The following is a 20915-nucleotide window of genomic DNA, read 5'->3' as shown; positions in this document are numbered from 1 at the left end:
CTCCTACTTGCATGTGACACTGGGCTTAGGATCTGCATAGGAAACACACACACAAGCACACACCTACCTTTGTTGCCTGCAGATGCCTCCTTGGCTGTCCCCAAACGGTATCAAACCAACACCCACGGGAAGCTGTAAGCATAGAGGACATGCCTGCACCCCATTGGACTTACCTGTGTGGGTTAAATCCGGGTTATTTGACAACCTATGGCGGTGATGGTTCTGCTCAGGCAGAGCAGTGCTGATGCTCCTCATAAAGCTGTCGCTGCTGTGAAGGTTCTAGGTGACATCACAAATCCCTATGGTTACATACACAACAAAGCTGGGTTGTTGTTGTTTACACTCTGCAAGGCCTGTGGAAGTGAGTGACATCATAGCACTGTAGTTCTGAGGGTTCAAGATGGATGCAACAATCTCCTGTTGCTTCTATGAAGGCCGTAATAGACGACATCACCAAACAGCTCCATAGTCACATACACAGCAAAGGAGAGATGTTGTTTACACCTAGTGATGTCAGTGGTATTGAGTGACATCACAGCACAGTGCTAAGGCTCCTGGGCCTGGACACAGCAGCGGCTGCAATATCTCAACGGAGAATACGTTTATATCTATGTGTGTGTGTGCGCATATATATATATATATATATATATATATATATATATATATATATATATATATTTCTCCGCCGAAATCACTTTTAAACCCATTTCCACCTTTTTTTCCCTTCTCTTCCTCTTACTTTTTTTTCACGTTTTTTTACGTTTTTCTCCTTTTCGCCTCTTTTCTGGGCGTATTATTCTTCTTTTTCTTCTTTTTTTTCGTCTAATGCATACCCCATCAGTGCAGCAATGCTTATTCAATACCGCCAGCAGATGGAGACACTGGGGGATAATTTTCTAAGGATTTATACTGATTTTTCCTGTCTGAATTTGTCGCACAGAAAGTTGCAGGCCAAATATGTGTGACATTTCTGCGACTTTAGCTTCTAGAGCATTTTTACAACATTATACATAGGTGCTGAATACATAAAAAGCGACTGTTCAGCGACAGACAAGTCGCATCGGCTGAAAGTAGGCCAGAATGTCAGTCCATGTTGGAGCAGGTTTAGATACAGTCTAAAGCATAGATCTCAAAGTCTGTGCACAGAATTTAGCAAGGGCCTCGCACCTTCTGATGCATCAGGTAGGTGCACAATAGCATAGCCTAACCCTCTGTACTTTGGTCTATATTGATGCGGGACATAGACAGCCAGCTGATGACCAATCCATTAGTGCAATGGATGGCTGGAAGCATTTGTCTTTGCCTTTGCAATACCACAGAAGCAATGCATGGTCAATGTACAGCAATGACACACCTGTGTGAACAGCCAGGAGACCCCCCCCCCCCATGTTATGTTACATAGTTACATAGTTAGTACGGTCGAAAAAAGACATATGTCCATCAAGTTCAACCAGGGAATTAAGGGGTAGGGGTGTGGCGCGATATTGGGGAAGGGATGAGATTTTATATTTCTTCATAAGCATTAATCTTATTTTGTCAATTAGGAACATTCAGCACCCACCCGCTATCAAGGCAGCTGCCTATCATGTCATGCCCTACCTGCACAGGTGTGCTGGCTACTCAAATGATCCAATTAAGGAGGCATTTAGTCAGCAGCAGCAGAAGTCCTGTGCCTGGACGCTCCAACAGGGGCCAGACACAAGCAGAAGCAGAAGCAGCAGAAGCAGCAGCAGCACCACCTTTTGTTTTTTGGCTGCAGCAGCAGCAAGGCCCACAGGGCTGGCTAGCTGGCTAGCCAGCAAGCAGGTAGCAATGAAAGTAGGAATCTTTCTTTTTAACCCTGTAAAGGGGGGTGGTGCACTGTACCCGAAGATACTGCCATATCGGGTCAATGCATAGGGCGACGGAAGCAAGCCTTCGAAATCGGCCCCCGTTCTCAAAAATCCATTTAATATATGGTCCCCAGATAGGGGACGTATCAGATATTAAACTGATAAGAACAGATACTACACTTGATCTTAGCCAAAAGGCCGAGAAGCGATAACCGTGAAAGGGGCGGGCCCAACAAGGTCCCCTTCATGGGCACTATCACTGCTTGCTGTCAGGGAGGCTGCCAGACAATTTTCCATGCACACTCTGGGCTGGGGGGCAGTCAACCACCAGTACACACAGCAGAACCTAAACCCATACCATTATTGCTAAGCAGCAAGACAGGGGCCCATTGCACTCCCACGGGGCCTTTTTAAAATGCAAATCCATAACCCGGATTTGCCAGGAACCCTTCTTACTCCTCCTACTTGCATGTGACACTGGGCTTAGGATCTGCATAGGAAACACACACACAAGCACACACCTACCTTTGTTGCCTGCAGATGCCTCCTTGGCTGTCCCCAAACGGTATCAAAACCAACACCCACGGGAAGCTGTAAGCATAGAGGACATGCCTGCACCCCATTGGACTTACCTGTGTGGGTTAAATCCGGGTTATTTGACAACCTATGGCGGTGATGGTTCTGCTCAGGCAGAGCAGTGCTGATGCTCCTCATAAAGCTGTCGCTGCTGTGAAGGTTCTAGGTGACATCACAAAATCCCTATGGTTACATACACAACAAAGCTGGGTTGTTGTTGTTTACACTCTGCAAGGCCTGTGGAAGTGAGTGACATCATAGCACTGTAGTTCTGAGGGTTCAAGATGGATGCAACAATCTCCTGTTGCTTCTATGAAGGCCGTAATAGACGACATCACCAAACAGCTCCATAGTCACATACACAGCAAAGGAGAGATGTTGTTTACACCTAGTGATGTCAGTGGTATTGAGTGACATCACAGCACAGTGCTAAGGCTCCTGGGCCTGGACACAGCAGCGGCTGCAATATCTCAACGGAGAATACGTTTATATCTATGTGTGTGTGTGCGCATATATATATATATATATATATATATATATATATATATATATATATATATATTTCTCCGCCGAAATCACTTTTAAACCCATTTCCACCTTTTTTTCCCTTCTCTTCCTCTTACTTTTTTTTTCACGTTTTTTTACGTTTTTCTCCTTTTCGCCTCTTTTCTGGGCGTATTATTCTTCTTTTTCTTCTTTTTTTTCGTCTAATGCATACCCCATCAGTGCAGCAATGCTTATTCAATACCGCCAGCAGATGGAGACACTGGGGGATAATTTTCTAAGGATTTATACTGATTTTTCCTGTCTGAATTTGTCGCACAGAAAGTTGCAGGCCAAATATGTGTGACATTTCTGCGACTTTAGCTTCTAGAGCATTTTTACAACATTATACATAGGTGCTGAATACATAAAAAGCGACTGTTCAGCGACAGACAAGTCGCATCGGCTGAAAGTAGGCCAGAATGTCAGTCCATGTTGGAGCAGGTTTAGATACAGTCTAAAGCATAGATCTCAAAGTCTGTGCACAGAATTTAGCAAGGGCCTCGCACCTTCTGATGCATCAGGTAGGTGCACAATAGCATAGCCAAACCCTCTGTACTTTGGTCTATATTGATGCGGGACATAGACAGCCAGCTGATGACCAATCCATTAGTGCAATGGATGGCTGGAAGCATTTGTCTTTGCCTTTGCAATACCACAGAAGCAATGCATGGTCAATGTACAGCAATGACACACCTGTGTGAACAGCCAGGAGACCCCCCCCCCCATGTTATGTTACATAGTTACATAGTTAGTACGGTCGAAAAAAGACATATGTCCATCAAGTTCAACCAGGGAATTAAGGGGTAGGGTGTGGCGCGATATTGGGGAAGGGATGAGATTTTATATTTCTTCATAAGCATTAATCTTATTTTGTCAATTAGGAACATTCAGCACCCACCCGCTATCAAGGCAGCTGCCTATCATGTCATGCCCTACCTGCACAGGTGTGCTGGCTACTCAAATGATCCAATTAAGGAGGCCATTTAGTCAGCAGCAGCAGAAGTCCTGTGCCTGGACGCTCCAACAGGGGCCAGACACAAGCAGAAGCAGAAGCAGCAGAAGCAGCAGCAGCACCACCTTTTGTTTTTTGGCTGCAGCAGCAGCAAGGCCCCACAGGGCTGGCTAGCTGGCTAGCCAGCAAGCAGGTAGCAATGAAAGTAGGAATCTTTCTTTTTAACCCTGTAAGGGGGTGGTGCACTGTACCCGAAGATACTGCCATATCGGGTCAATGCATAGGGCGACGGAAGCAAGCTTCGAAATCGGCCCCCGTTCTCAAAAATCCATTTAATATATGGTCCCCAGATAGGGGACGTATCAGATATTAAACTGATAAGAACAGATACTACACTTGATCTTAGCGGCCGAGAAGCGATAACCGTGAAAGGGGCGGGCCCAACAAGGTCCCCTTCATGGGCACTATCACTGCTTGCTGTCAGGGAGGCTGCCAGACAATTTTCCATGCACACTCTGGGCTGGGGGGCAGTCAACCACCAGTACACACAGCAGAACCTAAACCCATACCATTATTGCTAAGCAGCAAGACAGGGGCCCATTGCACTCCCACGGGGCCTTTTTAAATGCAATCCATAACCCGGATTTGCCAGGAACCCTTCTTACTCCTCCTACTTGCATGTGACACTGGGCTTAGGATCTGCATAGGAAACACACACACAAGCACACACCTACCTTTGTTGCCTGCAGATGCCTCCTTGGCTGTCCCCAAACGGTATCAAACCAACACCCACGGGAAGCTGTAAGCATAGAGGACATGCCTGCACCCCATTGGACTTACCTGTGTGGGTTAAATCCGGGTTATTTGACAACCTATGGCGGTGATGGTTCTGCTCAGGCAGAGCAGTGCTGATGCTCCTCATAAAGCTGTCGCTGCTGTGAAGGTTCTAGGTGACATCACAAATCCCTATGGTTACATACACAACAAAGCTGGGTTGTTGTTGTTTACACTCTGCAAGGCCTGTGGAAGTGAGTGACATCATAGCACTGTAGTTCTGAGGGTTCAAGATGGATGCAACAATCTCCTGTTGCTTCTATGAAGGCCGTAATAGACGACATCACCAAACAGCTCCATAGTCACATACACAGCAAAGGAGAGATGTTGTTTACACCTAGTGATGTCAGTGGTATTGAGTGACATCACAGCACAGTGCTAAGGCTCCTGGGCCTGGACACAGCAGCGGCTGCAATATCTCAACGGAGAATACGTTTATATCTATGTGTGTGTGTGCGCATATATATATATATATATATATATATATATATATATATATATATTTCTCCGCCGAAATCACTTTTAAACCCATTTCCACCTTTTTTTCCCTTCTCTTCCTCTTACTTTTTTTTCACGTTTTTTTACGTTTTTCTCCTTTTCGCCTCTTTTCTGGGCGTATTATTCTTCTTTTTCTTCTTTTTTTTCGTCTAATGCATACCCCATCAGTGCAGCAATGCTTATTCAATACCGCCAGCAGATGGAGACACTGGGGGATAATTTTCTAAGGATTTATACTGATTTTTCCTGTCTGAATTTGTCGCACAGAAAGTTGCAGGCCAAATATGTGTGACATTTCTGCGACTTTAGCTTCTAGAGCATTTTTACAACATTATACATAGGTGCTGAATACATAAAAAGCGACTGTTCAGCGACAGACAAGTCGCATCGGCTGAAAGTAGGCCAGAATGTCAGTCCATGTTGGAGCAGGTTTAGATACAGTCTAAAGCATAGATCTCAAAGTCTGTGCACAGAATTTAGCAAGGGCCTCGCACCTTCTGATGCATCAGGTAGGTGCACAATAGCATAGCCTAACCCTCTGTACTTTGGTCTATATTGATGCGGGACATAGACAGCCAGCTGATGACCAATCCATTAGTGCAATGGATGGCTGGAAGCATTTGTCTTTGCCTTTGCAATACCACAGAAGCAATGCATGGTCAATGTACAGCAATGACACACCTGTGTGAACAGCCAGGAGACCCCCCCCCCCCCATGTTATGTTACATAGTTACATAGTTAGTACGGTCGAAAAAAGACATATGTCCATCAAGTTCAACCAGGGAATTAAGGGGTAGGGGTGTGGCGCGATATTGGGGAAGGGATGAGATTTTATATTTCTTCATAAGCATTAATCTTATTTTGTCAATTAGGAACATTCAGCACCCACCCGCTATCAAGGCAGCTGCCTATCATGTCATGCCCTACCTGCACAGGTGTGCTGGCTACTCAAATGATCCAATTAAGGAGGCCATTTAGTCAGCAGCAGCAGAAGTCCTGTGCCTGGACGCTCCAACAGGGGCCAGACACAAGCAGAAGCAGAAGCAGCAGAAGCAGCAGCAGCACCACCTTTTGTTTTTTGGCTGCAGCAGCAGCAAGGCCCACAGGGCTGGCTAGCTGGCTAGCCAGCAAGCAGGTAGCAATGAAAGTAGGAATCTTTCTTTTTAACCCTGTAAGGGGGTGGTGCACTGTACCCGAAGATACTGCCATATCGGGTCAATGCATAGGGCGACGGAAGCAAGCTTCGAAATCGGCCCCCGTTCTCAAAAATCCATTTAATATATGGTCCCCAGATAGGGGACGTATCAGATATTAAACTGATAAGAACAGATACTACACTTGATCTTAGCCAAAAGGCCGAGAAGCGATAACCGTGAAAGGGGCGGGCCCAACAAGGTCCCCTTCATGGGCACTATCACTGCTTGCTGTCAGGGAGGCTGCCAGACAATTTTCCATGCACACTCTGGGCTGGGGGGCAGTCAACCACCAGTACACACAGCAGAACCTAAACCCATACCATTATTGCTAAGCAGCAAGACAGGGGCCCATTGCACTCCCACGGGGCCTTTTTAAATGCAATCCATAACCCGGATTTGCCAGGAACCCTTCTTACTCCTCCTACTTGCATGTGACACTGGGCTTAGGATCTGCATAGGAAACACACACACAAGCACACACCTACCTTTGTTGCCTGCAGATGCCTCCTTGGCTGTCCCCAAACGGTATCAAACCAACACCCACGGGAAGCTGTAAGCATAGAGGACATGCCTGCACCCCATTGGACTTACCTGTGTGGGTTAAATCCGGGTTATTTGACAACCTATGGCGGTGATGGTTCTGCTCAGGCAGAGCAGTGCTGATGCTCCTCATAAAGCTGTCGCTGCTGTGAAGGTTCTAGGTGACATCACAAATCCCTATGGTTACATACACAACAAAGCTGGGTTGTTGTTGTTTACACTCTGCAAGGCCTGTGGAAGTGAGTGACATCATAGCACTGTAGTTCTGAGGGTTCTAGATGGATGCAACAATCTCCTGTTGCTTCTATGAAGGCCGTAATAGACGACATCACCAAACAGCTCCATAGTCACATACACAGCAAAGGAGAGATGTTGTTTACACCTAGTGATGTCAGTGGTATTGAGTGACATCACAGCACAGTGCTAAGGCTCCTGGGCCTGGACACAGCAGCGGCTGCAATATCTCAACGGAGAATACGTTTATATCTATGTGTGTGTGTGCGCATATATATATATATATATATATATATATATATATATATATATATATATATTTCTCCGCCGAAATCACTTTTAAACCCATTTCCACCTTTTTTTCCCTTCTCTTCCTCTTACTTTTTTTTCACGTTTTTTTACGTTTTTCTCCTTTTCGCCTCTTTTCTGGGCGTATTATTCTTCTTTTTCTTCTTTTTTTTCGTCTAATGCATACCCCATCAGTGCAGCAATGCTTATTCAATACCGCCAGCAGATGGAGACACTGGGGGATAATTTTCTAAGGATTTATACTGATTTTTCCTGTCTGAATTTGTCGCACAGAAAGTTGCAGGCCAAATATGTGTGACATTTCTGCGACTTTAGCTTCTAGAGCATTTTTACAACATTATACATAGGTGCTGAATACATAAAAAGCGACTGTTCAGCGACAGACAAGTCGCATCGGCTGAAAGTAGGCCAGAATGTCAGTCCATGTTGGAGCAGGTTTAGATACAGTCTAAAGCATAGATCTCAAAGTCTGTGCACAGAATTTAGCAAGGGCCTCGCACCTTCTGATGCATCAGGTAGGTGCACAATAGCATAGCCTAACCCTCTGTACTTTGGTCTATATTGATGCGGGACATAGACAGCCAGCTGATGACCAATCCATTAGTGCAATGGATGGCTGGAAGCATTTGTCTTTGCCTTTGCAATACCACAGAAGCAATGCATGGTCAATGTACAGCAATGACACACCTGTGTGAACAGCCAGGAGACCCCCCCCCCCCCATGTTATGTTACATAGTTACATAGTTAGTACGGTCGAAAAAAGACATATGTCCATCAAGTTCAACCAGGGAATTAAGGGGTAGGGGTGTGGCGCGATATTGGGGAAGGGATGAGATTTTATATTTCTTCATAGCATTAATCTTATTTTGTCAATTAGGAACATTCAGCACCCACCCGCTATCAAGGCAGCTGCCTATCATGTCATGCCCTACCTGCACAGGTGTGCTGGCTACTCAAATGATCCAATTAAGGAGGCCATTTAGTCAGCAGCAGCAGAAGTCCTGTGCCTGGACGCTCCAACAGGGGCCAGACACAAGCAGAAGCAGAAGCAGCAGAAGCAGCAGCAGCACCACCTTTTGTTTTTTGGCTGCAGCAGCAGCAAGGCCCACAGGGCTGGCTAGCTGGCTAGCCAGCAAGCAGGTAGCAATGAAAGTAGGAATCTTTCTTTTTAACCCTGTAAGGGGGTGGTGCACTGTACCCGAAGATACTGCCATATCGGGTCAATGCATAGGGCGACGGAAGCAAGCTTCGAAATCGGCCCCCGTTCTCAAAAATCCATTTAATATATGGTCCCCAGATAGGGGACGTATCAGATATTAAACTGATAAGAACAGATACTACACTTGATCTTAGCCAAAAGGCCGAGAAGCGATAACCGTGAAAGGGGCGGGCCCAACAAGGTCCCCTTCATGGGCACTATCACTGCTTGCTGTCAGGGAGGCTGCCAGACAATTTTCCATGCACACTCTGGGCTGGGGGGCAGTCAACCACCAGTACACACAGCAGAACCTAAACCCATACCATTATTGCTAAGCAGCAAGACAGGGGCCCATTGCACTCCCACGGGGCCTTTTTAAATGCAATCCATAACCCGGATTTGCCAGGAACCCTTCTTACTCCTCCTACTTGCATGTGACACTGGGCTTAGGATCTGCATAGGAAACACACACACAAGCACACACCTACCTTTGTTGCCTGCAGATGCCTCCTTGGCTGTCCCCAAACGGTATCAAACCAACACCCACGGGAAGCTGTAAGCATAGAGGACATGCCTGCACCCCATTGGACTTACCTGTGTGGGTTAAATCCGGGTTATTTGACAACCTATGGCGGTGATGGTTCTGCTCAGGCAGAGCAGTGCTGATGCTCCTCATAAAGCTGTCGCTGCTGTGAAGGTTCTAGGTGACATCACAAATCCCTATGGTTACATACACAACAAAGCTGGGTTGTTGTTGTTTACACTCTGCAAGGCCTGTGGAAGTGAGTGACATCATAGCACTGTAGTTCTGAGGGTTCAAGATGGATGCAACAATCTCCTGTTGCTTCTATGAAGGCCGTAATAGACGACATCACCAAACAGCTCCATAGTCACATACACAGCAAAGGAGAGATGTTGTTTACACCTAGTGATGTCAGTGGTATTGAGTGACATCACAGCACAGTGCTAAGGCTCCTGGGCCTGGACACAGCAGCGGCTGCAATATCTCAACGGAGAATACGTTTATATCTATGTGTGTGTGTGCGCATATATATATATATATATATATATATATATATATATATATATATATATTCTCCGCCGAAATCACTTTTAAACCCATTTCCACCTTTTTTTCCCTTCTCTTCCTCTTACTTTTTTTTCACGTTTTTTTACGTTTTTCTCCTTTTCGCCTCTTTTCTGGGCGTATTATTCTTCTTTTTCTTCTTTTTTTTCGTCTAATGCATACCCCATCAGTGCAGCAATGCTTATTCAATACCGCCAGCAGATGGAGACACTGGGGGATAATTTTCTAAGGATTTATACTGATTTTTCCTGTCTGAATTTGTCGCACAGAAAGTTGCAGGCCAAATATGTGTGACATTTCTGCGACTTTAGCTTCTAGAGCATTTTTACAACATTATACATAGGTGCTGAATACATAAAAAGCGACTGTTCAGCGACAGACAAGTCGCATCGGCTGAAAGTAGGCCAGAATGTCAGTCCATGTTGGAGCAGGTTTAGATACAGTCTAAAGCATAGATCTCAAAGTCTGTGCACAGAATTTAGCAAGGGCCTCGCACCTTCTGATGCATCAGGTAGGTGCACAATAGCATAGCCTAACCCTCTGTACTTTGGTCTATATTGATGCGGGACATAGACAGCCAGCTGATGACCAATCCATTAGTGCAATGGATGGCTGGAAGCATTTGTCTTTGCCTTTGCAATACCACAGAAGCAATGCATGGTCAATGTACAGCAATGACACACCTGTGTGAACAGCCAGGAGACCCCCCCCCCCCCCATGTTATGTTACATAGTTACATAGTTAGTACGGTCGAAAAAAGACATATGTCCATCAAGTTCAACCAGGGAATTAAGGGGTAGGGGTGTGGCGCGATATTGGGGAAGGGATGAGATTTTATATTTCTTCATAAGCATTAATCTTATTTTGTCAATTAGGAACATTCAGCACCCACCCGCTATCAAGGCAGCTGCCTATCATGTCATGCCCTACCTGCACAGGTGTGCTGGCTACTCAAATGATCCAATTAAGGAGGCCATTTAGTCAGCAGCAGCAGAAGTCCTGTGCCTGGACGCTCCAACAGGGGCCAGACACAAGCAGAAGCAGAAGCAGCAGAAGCAGCAGCAGCACCACCTTTTGTTTTTTGGCTGCAGCAGCAGCAAGGCCCACAGGGCTGGCTAGCTGGCTAGCCAGCAAGCAGGTAGCAATGAAAGTAGGAATCTTTCTTTTTAACCCTGTAAGGGGGTGGTGCACTGTACCCGAAGATACTGCCATATCGGGTCAATGCATAGGGCGACGGAAGCAAGCTTCGAAATCGGCCCCCGTTCTCAAAAATCCATTTAATATATGGTCCCCAGATAGGGGACGTATCAGATATTAAACTGATAAGAACAGATACTACACTTGATCTTAGCCAAAAGGCCGAGAAGCGATAACCGTGAAAGGGGCGGGCCCAACAAGGTCCCCTTCATGGGCACTATCACTGCTTGCTGTCAGGGAGGCTGCCAGACAATTTTCCATGCACACTCTGGGCTGGGGGGCAGTCAACCACCAGTACACACAGCAGAACCTAAACCCATACCATTATTGCTAAGCAGCAAGACAGGGGCCCATTGCACTCCCACGGGGCCTTTTTAAATGCAATCCATAACCCGGATTTGCCAGGAACCCTTCTTACTCCTCCTACTTGCATGTGACACTGGGCTTAGGATCTGCATAGGAAACACACACACAAGCACACACCTACCTTTGTTGCCTGCAGATGCCTCCTTGGCTGTCCCCCAAACGGTATCAAACCAACACCCACGGGAAGCTGTAAGCATAGAGGACATGCCTGCACCCCATTGGACTTACCTGTGTGGGTTAAATCCGGGTTATTTGACAACCTATGGCGGTGATGGTTCTGCTCAGGCAGAGCAGTGCTGATGCTCCTCATAAAGCTGTCGCTGCTGTGAAGGTTCTAGGTGACATCACAAATCCCTATGGTTACATACACAACAAAGCTGGGTTGTTGTTGTTTACACTCTGCAAGGCCTGTGGAAGTGAGTGACATCATAGCACTGTAGTTCTGAGGGTTCAAGATGGATGCAACAATCTCCTGTTGCTTCTATGAAGGCCGTAATAGACGACATCACCAAACAGCTCCATAGTCACATACACAGCAAAGGAGAGATGTTGTTTACACCTAGTGATGTCAGTGGTATTGAGTGACATCACAGCACAGTGCTAAGGCTCCTGGGCCTGGACACAGCAGCGGCTGCAATATCTCAACGGAGAATACGTTTATATCTATGTGTGTGTGTGCGCATATATATATATATATATATATATATATATATATATATATATATATTCTCCGCCGAAATCACTTTTAAACCCATTTCCACCTTTTTTTCCCTTCTCTTCCTCTTACTTTTTTTTCACGTTTTTTTACGTTTTTCTCCTTTTCGCCTCTTTTCTGGGCGTATTATTCTTCTTTTTCTTCTTTTTTTTCGTCTAATGCATACCCCATCAGTGCAGCAATGCTTATTCAATACCGCCAGCAGATGGAGACACTGGGGGATAATTTTCTAAGGATTTATACTGATTTTTCCTGTCTGAATTTGTCGCACAGAAAGTTGCAGGCCAAATATGTGTGACATTTCTGCGACTTTAGCTTCTAGAGCATTTTTACAACATTATACATAGGTGCTGAATACATAAAAAGCGACTGTTCAGCGACAGACAAGTCGCATCGGCTGAAAGTAGGCCAGAATGTCAGTCCATGTTGGAGCAGGTTTAGATACAGTCTAAAGCATAGATCTCAAAGTCTGTGCACAGAATTTAGCAAGGGCCTCGCACCTTCTGATGCATCAGGTAGGTGCACAATAGCATAGCCTAACCCTCTGTACTTTGGTCTATATTGATGCGGGACATAGACAGCCAGCTGATGACCAATCCATTAGTGCAATGGATGGCTGGAAGCATTTGTCTTTGCCTTTGCAATACCACAGAAGCAATGCATGGTCAATGTACAGCAATGACACACCTGTGTGAACAGCCAGGAGACCCCCCCCCCATGTTATGTTACATAGTTAGTACGGTCGAAAAAAGACATATGTCCATCAAGTTCAACCAGGGAATTAAGGGGTAGGGGTGTGGCGCGATATTGGGGAAGGGATGAGATTTTATATTTCTTCATAAGCATTAATCTTATTTTGTCAATTAGGAACATTCAGCACCCACCCGCTATCAAGGCAGCTGCCTATCATGTCATGCCCTACCTGCACAGGTGTGCTGGCTACTCAAATGATCCAATTAAGGAGGCCATTTAGTCAGCAGCAGCAGAAGTCCTGTGCCTGGACGCTCCAACAGGGGCCAGACACAAGCAGAAGCAGAAGCAGCAGAAGCAGCAGCAGCACCACCTTTTGTTTTTTGGCTGCAGCAGCAGCAAGGCCCACAGGGCTGGCTAGCTGGCTAGCCAGCAAGCAGGTAGCAATGAAAGTAGGAATCTTTCTTTTTAACCCTGTAAGGGGGTGGTGCACTGTACCCGAAGATACTGCCATATCGGGTCAATGCATAGGGCGACGGAAGCAAGCTTCGAAATCGGCCCCCGTTCTCAAAAATCCATTTAATATATGGTCCCCAGATAGGGGACGTATCAGATATTAAACTGATAAGAACAGATTTTTTTTTTTTTTTTAACTTGACTACCCTTACGGGGGCAACTTTATTAAAAATTAAATAATGTTAACAAAGTTGTGCAAATATGTCAATAAATACAGTTACATATAAATAACATATTTACAACATATTAAAACATAAAATGGGCACTTGGTGGCTTTACAAGATAGAATTCCATTCTTTTAAAAACCATTTTCTAGATAAAAGCGGAAATCTCTTCTTGTCTAAAAGATAGTACTGGTACATTTCATAAAAACAGATAGATAAAATGTCCTTCACAGATAAAACCTCATGCTTGAACAATAAAATATTCCTGGCCTTCCACAGAGCTGCCTTCACACAGTTTATGATCTTCCATGCAATAGTCTCTTGAGTCCGTGTTGGGCATTCCAGGCAACCATAAAAAACCACTGCAATATTTAAGTCTTTTAGTCCAGTTATCCTTTTTACCAGAGGGAGTATCTTTGTCCATATTTTCTGCGAGTAAAAACAAGTCCATATTAGATGGTGCACGGTCTCCTCTTGTCGGCATCCCTCCCTCGGGCCGGTTGCAGAGTTGGATAATCCTCTTCGGTGCTGGAATGCCCGGCATGGAAGACACTCGTGTGCGCAGCTCCAGGCCAGGTCCTTCTGTGAATTAAAAAGATAATTAATACTCAACATCTTCCAAATCTGTATACACTTCTGTTCGTTAAAATTTTTGATGGGAGTCACGGTACTGGTTTCTTTTATTTCCTTTAGTAGTTTTTTGCTATTGCACAGATCCTGAACCCTTTTACCTTTAAAATTATATAAGTTTAAAATTTTTCCTAAAATCATGTATTGAGGGGGTAAATTCAAAGAATAAGGGCAACTTAAAACTGTAGAAAACCAGCCGTTCCTCCGCATAAAATAACCAGTATTAAAACGAACAAAATAAGACCAGTAGCTATCTTTAAAAACAGTAGTAAAACACATGCTAAAAAACTTTATTAAAAGGAAAGCTTTAAAATCTGGAAAATCCTTACCGCCCCTGGAGTTCGGTTTTATCACAATTTGTCTCTTTAATTTTTCGCTCTTAGAACTCCAAAAGAAAGTAAAACAAGCTTTTGTTATTTTCTTTAGAACCATTTCGGGGGGTGGGAAAACCAGACTTAAATACAATAAAATAGGTAAAAGCACCATTTTTGTAATTAAAACCTTCCCTTCCATTGTAAGTTCTCGCATGTTCCACATACATATTTTCTTATTTATTTTTTGAGCCACCAAGTCCCAGCTATTAAAACCATTATTAGACTCGTCAAAGGAGACACCTAAAATCTGCACCGACTCAGACACAGGGACGGGCACATCATACACAGGCATTCCGCCTATGTTTAAAATGTTACTTTTGTTAAAATTGACTTTAAAACCGGAGGCACAATTAAAATATTGAATCTGTTTTAGCGTCTTCTGAAGCGATGGGGTGTCCCTGCAAAACACCGCAACATCGTCCATGTACCCCACTACCTTCGCCTCTAGTCCCCCTCCTCCTGGCAGGGGGACTCCATGGATCTGCTTATCCTTTCGTATTGTACATAAAAGAGGCTCTATTGCGCAAATGAAGAGTAGTGGGGACAAGGGACACCCCTGCTTCACTCCGGAATTTAAAATCACGCCCTGTGTCTTAAAACCATTTACTAAAATTTTACTAGTACAGTTATCATAAAAAGCTCTAAGAGACAATAAAAAGCCATCAGGTATACCCATTTTCTCTAAAACCTTAAAAAGATAAAAATGTGACACCCTGTCGAAAGCTTTTTCAAAATCTATGGATAAAACCGCCAGCTTTCCTTTTCTTAATTTGGTGTCGCTAATTACATCCTTTAAAAGGTTTAGGTTCTCCCATAAACTCCTCCCAGGCACCCCACAGACTTGGTTTGTATGAATTATTTTATGGATTACGTTCTTTAAGCGGTTAGCACACAGTTTCGCCATTATTTTATAGTCGCAGTTCAGAAGGGTGATTGGTCTCCAGTTTTTGAGTTCCGACCGGTCTCCCTTTTTGAATAGCAGGGAGACATCACCCTTCTTCCATGAGCCTGGGAGGATTTTAGACTTAAAGACTTCCGTAAAAAGGGAGAACAAATCTTCTTTTAAAATACCATAAAAAGTAACATAAAATTCAATGGGTATACCATCCGGCCCAGGCACTTTACCTGTTTTAAAACTCTTGACGGTCTCTAAAATCTCCTGCTCTGAAATATTCTGCAATAAAAAAGACTGTGAGACAGGATCTAAAAAATTGGTGATCTCCTTTAACGAGTCATTCATAAAACATTCATCAATGTGTTTTACATTAAAAAGATCAGTATAAAACTCTTGCACCTTTATTAAAATACCCTGTACATCATTCACTCCTTCAATGTTTTCTATTAACCTTCTATTTTCATGTATTTTCTTAAAAAAATACCTGGAGCAGGTCTCGTTTTCCTCAAGATGCTGTATTCGAGACCTAAAGATAATTTCTTTTCCTTTCTGCTCCAGGCACTTAGTTATTTCTTTTTTAAGATCATGTACCTCCTTCTCCACCTCCATCCCATGTGCTCTGAATTTGTACAGGGTTTGCAGACGAGTATTTAGGATATTATAAAATTCACGTTTTTCTTTAGCTTTCCTAACCCCAACACGGATAAAAAATTCTTTTATTTTTAGTTTCATTTTTTCCCACCAGATACTGGTGGGAGTGTTGGGGTCTTTTACTCGTCTGCATTCCTTGTAAAAGGTGATAAAATCTGATAAAACCTGCGGATCTTCTAAAAGGGACACGTTTAACTTCCAGGCATTCCTACCAGTTCTCCTTTTAAAATCACTTTTAACTTTAAAATACAATAATTTATGGTCAGAAAAAACATTGGTAAAAAGATCACAATTAAAAGGCAGTACTTGATAAGAACAAAAAATAAAATCTATCCTGGAGCTACAGCTTGCATTGCTCCAGGTAACACCGTCTTCCTCTGGTACGTTAAAATTACATTTTTTAAAAACATCAGTGAGATTAAAATCTAAAATCAAGTTTTTTAACATAAAAGACGTCTTATCATAGTTCCTACTCACTGCGTTCGAAAAACGGCGTTCTCCCCTTAAAATACAATTAAAATCACCTGATAAAACAAGAGGACTAGAATTGTTAATAAAAAGGGGTAAAATCTCCAACATTTTTATTCTTTCATTCTTATCAGGAGAACCATAAAAATTTAAAAACTGCCATTTAATACCATTAATAAAAGCGCTGACCAATAAAATTCTGCCTGGTAAAATTTCGTTAAAACTCTCAATTAAAACGTTCCCTTTAAAAAGTATGGCGACCCCTGCTGATCTGGACTCATTTGATCCAGACCAGACTGATGGACCGTGCACCCAATCATCTTCATATTCTTTATAATTTAATCTGTGCGGGATGCCACATTCCTGCAGGAAAAGGACGGAAGCAGCAAAAACCGACAAGTAATTAAATAGGGCAACCCTTCTTACTCTGGCGCTCACACTTCTCACGTTCAAGGACAGACCGGACAACTCAGCCATGGGAATGTACAAGAAAACGTCTTACACCTCTGATTCCCCCTCCGAAGCCTCATACCCCCCAAAATCTGACTCAACTGTACGCATAGAGGAAGCAGGAGAGGAGGCACCATCACTCAGCCGACCCCCCTCCTCCATCTTGATTGAGGCATAGTTGTTCTCGGGCATCCTGGCAATCAGGGCTCCAGACTCATTGGGTTCTTCCACCTCTTGCCCCTCCATAGGGGTCGGGTGTTCACTTAGCTCCGTCTCTGGTACCTCAGAGACGGTCACCCCTGAAACCTCCTCCTGGCAGGGAGGAGGGGGGGGTATCCCCTATGGGGACCTGTGGAGGAACGTCACTTGGGTTCCCTGCATCCGCAGGTACTTCCATCGGCTCCCCCTGGACCGCCTCCGAATAGAGTCTTCTGGAGCCCCTCCGCCTTTTAACCTTCACCTCTCCACCCGGATCATCGCTCTCAGGGGGACCCTGAGCCAGAGGTTGCTGAGGAGCGGATTCTGCTCCTCTCTTAACCCAGCATGCTCCTGGGGGCCAGTTTTTTCACCACTTGCACGTTTTTTGGCCATCCTCTGCTCTTTAGGGTCCCCTCCTTTTGCCTGAGGGGGGTCTTTCTCCTTCTCCATCTCACCGCTTACCTCTTGTGGGGGGGTAATCACTGGCTCTGCTTGCCTCGGCTGGTGTCCCGGTTGCTGTCCTTGCTGCCTCCAGGGTTGCCACTGCTGCTCCGTCCTATGTCTGTGGGGACAAGAGGAGAAAAGGTGACCGAATTGTTGACAGAAATTGCACCTCCCTCCTCTTGTGCATTTCTCTGTCTCGTGCTGTGTGCTACCACATTTTTTGCATGTACTTTCACAGTTTTCTTTTGTGTGTCCATATCTGTGACACTTCCTGCAGTAGCTTGGCATCCCCGCATAAAAGAGGTCGCCACACATATTATTTATTTTAAAACGAGCTGGTGGTAGTTGTATTCCCCCTGGCAATCTGTCATCTTTTTTGCATGTAACCTGAAATCTCCACTTAGATGTCCAGATGCCACAGCTGTTCATGATTTTTCCTCTGCACTCAACCTTACTAAAATAGACTTGTAAAAACAACTCAACATCGTGTAGGTTGGCGAAAGGGGAATACATCTTTACTACCACCAGCTTAATATCGTCTAGAACGTGCTCAATAATCCGGACACCCTGAAGCTTTTTGTCTTTACTCGCAGCAGCTCTGGTAACAAAATCTCTGTGGATGCCATTTTGTGTGAACGTCACATCAAAAATTTTACGCTTCGGGTAGTCCTGGATTGCCAATATCTCGCCCTTCTGTATTCCGAAAACTCCTCCGAGCACGTCCTCTACTACGAATTTCAAATCGTCCGCCCTTTTGGTATCATCCGTGAGAATGACTCTCACGGTGTTTTTGATCCTTGCGTATGCCGGCACAGAACCTGGATCCGGATCATCATCCATGGTTCTAACCTCTCTCCACCCGAAGGTCTTGAGAGGCGATCGCTACTCGTTACCCTGGGACTAGGCCCTCTCCCCAATAGCAACAAGTGGGTGAAGCCCAGGCAATAAACCTGGGCGATCCCACAAGGCCGAGGAGAGGGGTACCCGAGTACCTTCTGACCAGATCTCCTGTATTACTACACTTGATCTTAGCCAAAAGGCCGAGAAGCGATAACCGTGAAAGGGGCGGGCCCAACAAGGTCCCCTTCATGGGCACTATCACTGCTTGCTGTCAGGGAGGCTGCCAGACAATTTTCCATGCACACTCTGGGCTGGGGGGCAGTCAACCACCAGTACACACAGCAGAACCTAAACCCATACCATTATTGCTAAGCAGCAAGACAGGGGCCCATTGCACTCCCACGGGGCCTTTTTAAATGCAATCCATAACCCGGATTTGCCAGGAACCCTTCTTACTCCTCCTACTTGCATGTGACACTGGGCTTAGGATCTGCATAGGAAACACACACACAAGCACACACCTACCTTTGTTGCCTGCAGATGCCTCCTTGGCTGTCCCCAAACGGTATCAAACCAACACCCACGGGAAGCTGTAAGCATAGAGGACATGCCTGCACCCCATTGGACTTACCTGTGTGGGTTAAATCCGGGTTATTTGACAACCTATGGCGGTGATGGTTCTGCTCAGGCAGAGCAGTGCTGATGCTCCTCATAAAGCTGTCGCTGCTGTGAAGGTTCTAGGTGACATCACAAATCCCTATGGTTACATACACAACAAAGCTGGGTTGTTGTTGTTTACACTCTGCAAGGCCTGTGGAAGTGAGTGACATCATAGCACTGTAGTTCTGAGGGTTCTAGATGGATGCAACAATCTCCTGTTGCTTCTATGAAGGCCATAATAGACGACATCACCAAACAGCTCCATAGTCACATACACAGCAAAGGAGAGATGTTGTTTACACCTAGTGATGTCAGTGGTATTGAGTGACATCACAGCACAGTGCTAAGGCTCCTGGGCCTGGACACAGCAGCGGCTGCAATATCTCAACGGAGAATACGTTTATATATATGTGTGTGTGTGCGCGTATATATATATATATATATATATATATATATATATATATATATATTTCTCCGCCGAAATCCCTTTTAAACCCATTTCCACCTTTTTTTCCCTTCTCTTCCTCTTACTTTTTTTTCACGTTTTTTTACGTTTTTCTCCTTTTCGCCTCTTTTCTGGGCGTATTATTCTTCTTTTTCTTCTTTTTTTTCGTCTAATGCATACCCCATCAGTGCAGCAATGCTTATTCAATACCGCCAGCAGATGGAGACACTGGGGGATAATTTTCTAAGGATTTATACTGATTTTTCCTGTCTGAATTTGTCGCACAGAAAGTTGCAGGCCAAATATGTGTGACATTTCTGCGACTTTAGCTTCTAGAGCCTTTTTACAACATTATACATAGGTGCTGAATACATAAAAAGCGACTGTTCAGCGACAGACAAGTCGCATCGGCTGAAAGTAGGCCAGAATGTCAGTCCATGTTGGAGCAGGTTTAGATACAGTCTAAAGCATAGATCTCAAAGTCTGTGCACAGAATTTAGCAAGGGCCTCGCACCTTCTGATGCATCAGGTAGGTGCACAATAGCATAGCCTAACCCTCTGTACTTTGGTCTATATTGATGCGGGACATAGACAGCCAGCTGATGACCAATCCATTAGTGCAATGGATGGCTGGAAGCATTTGTCTTTGCCTTTGCAATACCACAGAAGCAATGCATGGTCAATGTACAGCAATGACACACCTGTGTGAACAGCCAGGAGACCCCCCCCCCCCATGTTATGTTACATAGTTACATAGTTAGTACGGTCGAAAAAAGACATATGTCCATCAAGTTCAACCAGGGAATTAAGGGGTAGGGGTGTGGCGCGATATTGGGGAAGGGATGAGATTTTATATTTCTTCATAAGCATTAATCTTATTTTGTCAATTAGGAACATTCAGCACCCACCCGCTATCAAGGCAGCTGCCTATCATGTCATGCCCTACCTGCACAGGTGTGCTGGCTACTCAAATGATCCAATTAAGGAGGCCATTTAGTCAGCAGCAGCAGAAGTCCTGTGCCTGGACGCTCCAACAGCGGCCAGACACAAGCAGAAGCAGAAGCAGCAGCAGCACCACCTTTTGTTTTTTGGCTGCAGCAGCAGCAAGGCCCACAGGGCTGGCTAGCTGGCTAGCCAGCAAGCAGGTAGCAATGAAAGTAGGAATCTTTCTTTTTAACCCTGTAAGGGGGTGGTGCACTGTACCCGAAGATACTGCCATATCGGGTCAATGCATAGGGCGACGGAAGCAAGCTTCGAAATCGGCCCCCGTTCTCAAAAATCCATTTAATATATGGTCCCCAGATAGGGGACGTATCAGATATTAAACTGATAAGAACAGATTTTTTTTTGATTGAAAGAGCTTTATTTTCCGTTCAGTCATTACAAGTCGTACAATAAATTACAGTCACA

General features: G+C 44.7%; 5 non-coding genes and 3 pseudogenes across 5 annotated transcripts; all 8 read right to left on the bottom strand.

Moving 5' to 3' along the window:
* Positions 1-1850: 1850 nt before the first annotated feature.
* On the bottom strand, positions 1851-2042 carry LOC130307229 (U2 spliceosomal RNA). Its single transcript, XR_008856439.1, has one exon. It is a non-coding gene; the product is annotated as a U2 spliceosomal RNA (small nuclear RNA).
* Positions 2043-4141: 2099 nt separating this feature from the next.
* On the bottom strand, positions 4142-4327 carry LOC130307235 (U2 spliceosomal RNA). Its single transcript, XR_008856444.1, has one exon. It is a non-coding gene; the product is annotated as a U2 spliceosomal RNA (small nuclear RNA).
* A 2088-nt stretch (positions 4328-6415) lies between these two features.
* LOC130307236 (U2 spliceosomal RNA) lies at positions 6416-6606 on the bottom strand. Its single transcript, XR_008856445.1, has one exon. It is a non-coding gene; the product is annotated as a U2 spliceosomal RNA (small nuclear RNA).
* A 2093-nt stretch (positions 6607-8699) lies between these two features.
* Positions 8700-8890, bottom strand: LOC130307224 (U2 spliceosomal RNA). The gene has a single exon (XR_008856433.1). It is a non-coding gene; the product is annotated as a U2 spliceosomal RNA (small nuclear RNA).
* Positions 8891-10982: 2092 nt separating this feature from the next.
* On the bottom strand, positions 10983-11173 carry LOC130307212 (U2 spliceosomal RNA). The gene has a single exon (XR_008856422.1). It is a non-coding gene; the product is annotated as a U2 spliceosomal RNA (small nuclear RNA).
* A 2079-nt stretch (positions 11174-13252) lies between these two features.
* Positions 13253-13462, bottom strand: LOC130307246 (U2 spliceosomal RNA; annotated as a pseudogene).
* A 5017-nt stretch (positions 13463-18479) lies between these two features.
* On the bottom strand, positions 18480-18612 carry LOC130307268 (U2 spliceosomal RNA; annotated as a pseudogene).
* A 2080-nt stretch (positions 18613-20692) lies between these two features.
* Positions 20693-20869, bottom strand: LOC130307240 (U2 spliceosomal RNA; annotated as a pseudogene).
* Between the last annotated feature and the right edge of the window lie 46 nt (positions 20870-20915).

This window comes from Hyla sarda, unplaced genomic scaffold, assembly GCF_029499605.1.
Source record: "Hyla sarda isolate aHylSar1 unplaced genomic scaffold, aHylSar1.hap1 scaffold_142, whole genome shotgun sequence".
Classification (NCBI taxonomy): Eukaryota; Metazoa; Chordata; class Amphibia; order Anura; family Hylidae; genus Hyla; species Hyla sarda.
The sequence above is the reverse complement of the archived record's forward strand: the minus strand, read 5'-3'. Positions and strand labels throughout refer to the sequence as shown.